This window comes from Pelobates fuscus, chromosome 3, assembly GCF_036172605.1.
Source record: "Pelobates fuscus isolate aPelFus1 chromosome 3, aPelFus1.pri, whole genome shotgun sequence".
NCBI classification, from domain to species: domain Eukaryota; kingdom Metazoa; phylum Chordata; class Amphibia; order Anura; family Pelobatidae; genus Pelobates; species Pelobates fuscus.
In genome coordinates, this window is record NC_086319.1 from 22961662 (window position 1) to 22968803 (window position 7142).

Sequence of the window (7142 nt, forward strand, 5' to 3'; positions counted from 1 at the left end):
AGCTGCATACAGAGGTTTTGCCAGTATCGCGTAACTGGGAATCCATATCCTACAGAAGCCTGCTGCCCCCAAGAATTCTCGCACTTGTCTTCTATTCTTGGGTATTGGTATTTGGCACACAGCTTCTTTTCTCTCTGGCCCCATAATTCTTTGACCTTCAGAGATATGGAATCCCAGATATTTGACAGTTGGCAAACACAACTGAGCCTTCTTTCTAGACCCCTTGTATCCTGCCTTCCAGAGAATGTGTAGCAGATCGTGCGTTGCTTGCTGACATATTTCCTTTGTAACTGCTGCTATCAACAAGTCATCTACATATTGTAACAATACACACTCTCCTGGGATGGACTCGAAATCCAGTAGATCTTGACTTAGAGCTGAACCGAACAGGGTAGGTGAATTTTTAAACCCTTGGGGCAGTCTTGTCCAGGTCATTTGGCGTTTTGAGCCCGTCACAGCGTTTTCCCATTGGAAAGCGAAGATACATTGGCTTTCTGCGGCAATTCGGAGGCAAAAGAAGGCATCTTTGAGGTCTAAGACTGTAAAATAAGTAGCCCCGCCCGGAATTAAAGCAAGCAGGTTATACGGATTGGGCACAACTGGATGTATACTAACAACCGCATCATTGACTGCTCTCAAGTCCTGCACAGGTCGATACTCATCTGTACCGGGCTTTTGAACAGGCAGCAATGGGGTGTTCCAGGGGGAAGTACAGAATTTTAGGATACCATACCGTATGAACTTATCCAGATAAGATTGAATGTTCTTCTTAGCTTTCTGCGGGATGTGATATTGCCGTAGGCTTACTGGATAAACCCCAAGTTTTAGTTCGATCTTAATAGGTGGAATATTGCGGGCCAGTCCTGGTGGGTTGTTCTCTGCCCAAACTCCTGGTATGTTGAATAAGGATTCATCACTCCTAGGGTTTTGGCTAGTCAACGCTGTATAAAGTCGCCACTCTTCTTCCTTTGGTACGGATAATGTCATAATACCTGAAGGTCCATTAAACTTTAAGGATGTTGTTCCGTTTGGTAGGAACGTAATCTGCGCTTGTAATTTGGATAGCATATCACGTCCCAGCAATTGGACTGGACATTCAGGCATGTAAAGGAATTGATGTTTTACTACGTGGCCTCCCAATGTACAGAGTCGACTTTTAAGAACCGGTTTTGCAGCACTTCTTCCAGTTGCTCCTATTACGGTAATAGTTCTTCCAGATGGAGGAGCAACTAGGTTAGTCACCACCGAATGTTCAGCACCAGTGTCGATCATGAATGCACTCCTTTTTCCCCCTATTGATACATCGACCATAGGCTCCGCTCGACCAAGGGGGATGGAGCCCGGTTGGTATCAATAGTCCTCCATAACCGTGTCAGCCAATCCTACAAAGTCCCTACCTTCTCTATCGCGGGACCTTTGCGCTGCTGGATAGTACCTGTCTTCTCTTACACTTCCTCTGTTACCATTACTCCCTCCGGGGCCTCCTCTACCTCTCGCTCTGCCTCTAAAGTTCCCATAACCTGCCCTGGGTTGGTCTCTCTCGTACTGCTCTCTTTGCGGACACTCGCTTCTCCAATGCCCTTCTTCCCTGCAATACGCGCACTGATTCCTACTCAGGGGCTCCCTATTCCACCTACTATCGCCTCTATCTGGGCCCCGTCTATCTACGCCTGCGATCGCTACCGCTAGCATATCAGCCTTTTTACGCATCTTGCGCTCTTCCTCTTTCTTACTTTCTGACTCCCTATTCATGTACACCTTATTTGCTACCTCCATTAGTTGGGTGATGGACATTCCTGCAAACCCTTCTAACTTTTGTAGCTTGCGCTTAATATCTCCGTAAGCTTGGCTGACAAAGGCGGAGTTTACCATTCGGGAATTATCAGCGTCTTCCGGATTAAAGGGGGTATACAAGCGGTATGCCTCCAATAATCGGTCATAAAAGACACTGGGCGCTTCATCACTTTTCTGAATCACCTCAACTGTCTTCGACATATTAATGGCTTTCTTCCCTCCAGCTTTCATGCCAGCAATTATAGCGTCTCTATAGGCTTTTAGTTGAACCATATCTGCGCCATTAACATTCCAGTCAGGATCGGTGTTAGGATAATGTGTTGCGGCCCATGCTGCTGGATTGGCTTGATTTAAAGCACGGGCTTCATCCTCTAGCGCTTTAATGGCCGCTTGGTTAATCCTAGTCCTTTCCTCATTATTGAACAATGTCATTAATAACTGCTGGCAATCAGCCCATGTCGGATTATGTGTCTGAACTATCGAGGTGAACAGATCGGTCATAGCTTGTGGTTTCTCAGTGTACGAGGAATTGTGGGTCTTCCAATTCAAGAGATCGGTAGTCGTGAACGGGACATATACGAAGACTGGGTCAGCATATACCATTTGACCTGCGGCATCGAGATAGGCTGACCCAGGATTCAGACGAAGAGGCATCTGGTAATGTTTGGGTCGTTGGGTACCGGTCAGTTGTCGGGTTAGTATAGGGCTACGTGGAGGGGCGTCGGTTATGGGTTCCGGTCGGCGGGTGGTAAGACATGAGGATGTAGAAGCTTGATTTTGGGGAAGGTCGGTGAATAGAATATTCCGAGCCGAGCTAGAAGAAGCTTGACCGGAAGTTTGAAGAGGCGCCAAATCAGGATAATCGGATCTAACGGGGGTTGGTTCCGGAAGGGGAGGTTTAGTACGACGGGGGGTGGATTCTGCACTGGAGGAGGAAGCGGAAGCGGATGGGGGCAATGGGGGAAGGGGTGTAGAACTTCCTGTACTCGTATCACTTCCTTCTAGAGGGAAGTAAGGGGGCGGCAAAGGGATCTCGGACTCAGGGGGCGTGTCCAAAATGGGCCTAACCATAGTCCTAGTGGACAAACAAGTCCTGGCCACCATGAGGCGACATTGCTCCTCGTGGCATATCCGAATCCATCTTGGCGAGTCGTTTACGGCCTGTCTCCAACAATCAATATATGGAAACTGTCCGTAAAGTTCAGGCCTACCTGATACAGCCACGTGTACACGCTGTACCAGAGTTGGATCCAAACTGCCACGTGGCGGCCATGCCGCTACCAAAGTAGGCCACTCCCTAGTGCACAAAGTGACCAAACGTACAGGAGACATTTTAACCCCAAAATCACATGTTGTAAATCCCTTTTTAAAATTCTTTACTATACAACCTAAGGGATCCAAAATCGTCGACTCCGACGTGCCCATACTTATCAATGGAGCGTCGTTGACAACGAATTCTATGCACACGTTCTATTCAACAGTCACACCCGCTTCTTCCGGCAACAGCACCACGTGGTACAGTTACCAAGTGAAACGTACACAATAACACAATAAACACTCAGGGAATTCCCGTACACACACAGCTGTTACACCAGTCACTAAATAATCAATATTATGTCCTTTGGCGAAACTATACAGTCACCCACGCTATAATTTTCTATATATGAATTACCCGTCTATAACACACCCCAGTAACATCGTCTTTTACAAACAGCGGTTACAGTACGGTTAGCAGAGGTCAGAGCACAATTTAAGGTCACAATACAATTATTAGTGGTTATGGTGTTAAACATGCAATAGACGACAATGATTAGTACTTATATACAGTGTCAGTAAATATACAGGGTTATGGTACCGTGCACTATAATACAGCAACACACTATTAACACTCTCGCTAGACGGCTGAGCTCGCGCTATCTAACAAGATATACACTTTACTAACAATCTTTAACACATATACAATCCCAACTAAACTATTGGCCAGTACCTTGATGGACTACCTAAAACTATCTACATCCGTTTTGGTTAGCCACACTGCCCAAGCACCACATATAGCGAACTAGAGGGCGTAATTTACAACAGAACCCTTTTAGTCTTTCTACTCTATCAATAGCCTAGTGGGTTCCAAATTTACACGCCTTCCCACTTAGCCAAGATAGGTTGAGATCTAGCAAACGATAATGTACATCAGAGTCTGCTTAGTCTCCCGGTCCCTCCGACCTAGCGAACGAATTGTACACCCTAGAACGCTAGTCTAGACAAGACACCGGTGTCCGGCTAGGGCTATTTACACCAGAACCCTGCCTGACTCCAAACCAAATCAAACGGTCTTACTAAAGAGCGTTCGATTGAGCGGTGCGCCTTCGCTCCTTCCCTCCGACAGAGGGGGCAGATTCCATACACAGATTTAAACCCCTTATGGGCCTACCGCACAATCGGTATACCCCTAGTGGGTCCGCCGTCTAAAACAGCGGTCGTCTTACCTCCTCGTTCCTGAACCTGAGTTCACACTCATCGACGGGGACACCCCAGCACTTCTTACGTAGAGGCCGATGATCTCCTGGACAACAGACCAGTGGCGCCGAGACGAAGGGAGGTCCACGCAGAAGTTCAGGGGTGCAGCCGTAGAGAACGTGGGCAAAGATAGACCGTGTCACGCCTCTGCCTCTCAGCTACCGTTGAACGATGAGCTTCCAGGCCAATGCACCAAATGATACCGGAGAAACTGACGGAAGCCAAGCACAGAGAGATGGACACAGGTTTCTTCAGGAAGGAAGAGATTCTTTATTCGGTTCACCGATCGGGAGTCAGAGGGACTAATGTCACCAAAATACAGCAATTTCTGAGCCCCGGACAATAGTGCAGGCTCCTTATATAGGCACATAACTCCTCCCATATTAAGCTCCACCCGCACATTCTCTTGACCAATCAATACAAATAAGAATTAACTTCCTGCTTGACCGCATGGCCTGTCCAGCACAATGGAGGAGGGGAATACTACATCCTGTATTCTTGCACATGCTCCGTACACTACTGATCGTATCTTGCCTCGTGCAACCAACTGATCGATACGTCAGCATATGCACGTACACATGCCACGTGGTAATCTCGGCCTACTAAATTTATTTTTACTGAGATTCCACCACACTATCATTCCTGTAAGTTTTCTTGTAATTGTCCTATTTATAGTTTAAATCCCCCCTCTCATAATATTGTAAAGTGCTATGGAATCTGTTGGCGCTATATAAATGGCAATAACAATAATATAATTGGGCCCATCAGGTGGCTTTCTTTGATCAGGGGCGGGTCGGATGCTGCAGCCCTTTAACAATGCCCCCCTGATCTGTGTGAAGCCGCGGTGCTTGGAGAAAGTGTGTACAAGTCACTTTCTCCCAGCTTACCAATGAGATGCAAGAGAGGGAAGACTAGAGAGGACGGCGAGCCTGTGTGACGGACCACCATCACTGAGTACCATGCACACTGCTTATTCGTTTGTTTTCCCCTAGTATAGTGTGGTCCCTTTGTGTTTCCCCATGTATTTATATATATTTCGTGTCATATGACCTGTTTACTGTGCGGGAGCGCTCATACGACTGGAACCCATTCGTCTCCTGAACGAGAACCACCCCGGTACTCCATTGAAATGTTCACACCAATAAATCAGAACGTCCACACCAGAAACATGAGTGAAAAAACGCAAGGAAGGTAATTTAATGAATTATAGGCGAATGCCACCCAGGGGGGAGCATTCGTATCCTGAAAGGAGTCGCTTCCCTTGCCCGGTGCCACACTAATGGAGACCAGTCTGGGAGATGTGTAGGGTTCCTGAGGTTGGTGGGGACACTTCAATGGGGCTGGCTATGTTGGCCAGGGGACTAGATCCCGTCTCGTGTCGGGGATCGCCCTACCTGCTCCTAAAGGAGCCATAATCCCTATTCCCCTACCCAGGAGCTGCAAGTCTAGGCTCGTAGCTTGCCAGGGAGTGCTCCCTCCAGTGCTACCTAAGTAGAGGTATCCACCGGAGCGAGATGCAAGCCCCAGCTGTGAGTCAGCTTCAAAGCCGTGGAGTCCATGCTGGCCAATAGGAGAAGGAGCACCCATTCAAACTGGGTTTGCACCATTCTCCTTATAGGCAGGCACGAGGGAGTGCTGATTGGTTGCTGTGGGCACAGGCCATCAATAGGAAAAGAATCGTCCATTCAAACAGGGTTTCGCGCCCTTTCTCCTGAGCTGTTAAAACACCTCTCCTCACTGACCGCCGATTGGCCCGAATTGGTTTCACGCCTTTTCCCTGATTAGTCATTGCTTGGTTTGGGCGCGAAGCTTGAATTGACTGGCCTGTGGAACTAATTTCGAGAAAGTACAGAGCCTTGAGCCCAGACTTGAGAGATGATTTCTCGGGCTCTGTACATCAGATAGCCCCGCTATTAGCAGGGATCCTTGCTGGGACCCGGGGCTATCCGGGGATGTATGCATTATATGTGTGATCCATTCCCTTTGTGGGGCGCGGAGCCCCTAAGTGTTCCCCCATATATGTGATGTGCTTCCCCCTCCAGCGTGAGGGATTTCTACTGAAACGAATGGAGACCCCCATGTGGGCGTCTGTGTATAAATTGCCTGTACTAATAAAGCATTGTCTGTTAGACTCCCAGAACTGTGTCCTCATCCGGTTACTGGGGGAAGAAAGGGTTAATCACTGTTCTAACTTGTTGCAGTGGGGAAAGTCCTTGTAAGGACTAAAGCTCCTGGGGCTGTGTGTGTGCCATCCAGCCCCGGGGAGTGTACAGAGCTAGTTCCGCTATCCAGCCACAGCTAGAAAGCGGACCCCTGGCGGAGGTACCCAGCTGGGGTACAGGGAGATCAGTCACAGCCTGGATCTGACTCACATAAGATCCAGCCAGATGCCACTGGAACCCAGGGAAGCCACCCACTTGCACCAATAACGTATAGAAGCAGGGGGTGGCTAAAATTCTGTAAATTGTAATCTTTAATAAAACGCCAACTCTACATACAAACACTAAACAGGCTCACATTTGTCACCAGTCATTTTTTGTATGTTGCATTAAATATTGTTTATTCCTAAAAATGTATTTATTAAGGATAACGTTCTGGTATCCAGAGAGTATTGAAAATGTTTCAGATTGGGGCCGGTGTTAGGGTCTCGAAGCTTGCCTTTGACTGTTTAAATGGGGCAACCTGTGTCGGGTAACACAAGCTTTGCGCTGTAGAGGGCCCTTTCGTTGTGGGTAGTGACAGGGAGGCCCAGGGTTTCCTGCATGTTGGCTGCTTGTTGTAGATTTTGTATCGAGTAGGTAGCATCACCGCGCTGTATTTGGACCACCGGTATG